Genomic DNA, 899 nt, shown 5'->3' on the forward strand with positions numbered 1-899 from the left:
AAGATATGTGGCCTCATTTAGATTTAGTTACATTAAAATACAATTTGATTCCTATGCTTTCTAAGTGTTGCAATTAACCCATCATGAAATATACTTAACCTGTGCTTTCATAGAAAATTTTAACTCAGTTTTTCATTATCTAACCATACACGAACTATACAGAGCTCACTTTTTATATTAGCTTTCTACTGAAACCTAGCATATATAATGGAATGTGTACAAATCTTAATTGTATAGTTCAATGAATTTTCACAGTCTGATGAGTCCAGTGTAAATAACATTCAGATCAAGAAATAAAAATTACCAAAATGCTAAAAATCTTTCCACTGTTCACAAAAGCATTCATTTTCCTAAATTCTAGCAGAACAAGTTAGTTTTGGTATAGTTTTGACTTTTTTTTTTCATAAAAGCAATTTTGTATTTACATTAATGAGATCACTCTGTACATGCTCATTTATGTGGAGATTTTTGGCACCGAACATGCTTGTAAAATTCAATATATACATTCGTTTGCTTGCAGTTTAGCTCCTCATCTAATGCCAGAATACATGACATTAAATAAATAATGCCATCACTTTTTAATTAATTGTACTATTGATAGATTAAGATTTTGAAAGCAGGACTAGTACGATGAAACACTTACTATATCATATAACGTAGCTTTATAAATATGTAGGTTGAATAATTAAGGTCTCACAAGTTTCAGGTGAATAGGAAGACTTAGTGGGGAAAAAACTTAGTGGGTACTTACTAAGCATTTATATTTCACCAGTAAAAATATATAGGTTGAATAATTAAGGTCTCACAAGTTTCAGGTGAATAGGAAGACTTAGTGGGGAAAAAACTTAGTGGGTACTTACTAAGCATTTATATTTCACCAGTAAATATATATATATATA

The sequence above is a fragment of the Tupaia chinensis genome, unplaced genomic scaffold, assembly GCF_000334495.1.
Source record: "Tupaia chinensis unplaced genomic scaffold, TupChi_1.0 Scaffold147665_1, whole genome shotgun sequence".
Taxonomy (NCBI): domain Eukaryota; kingdom Metazoa; phylum Chordata; class Mammalia; order Scandentia; family Tupaiidae; genus Tupaia; species Tupaia belangeri.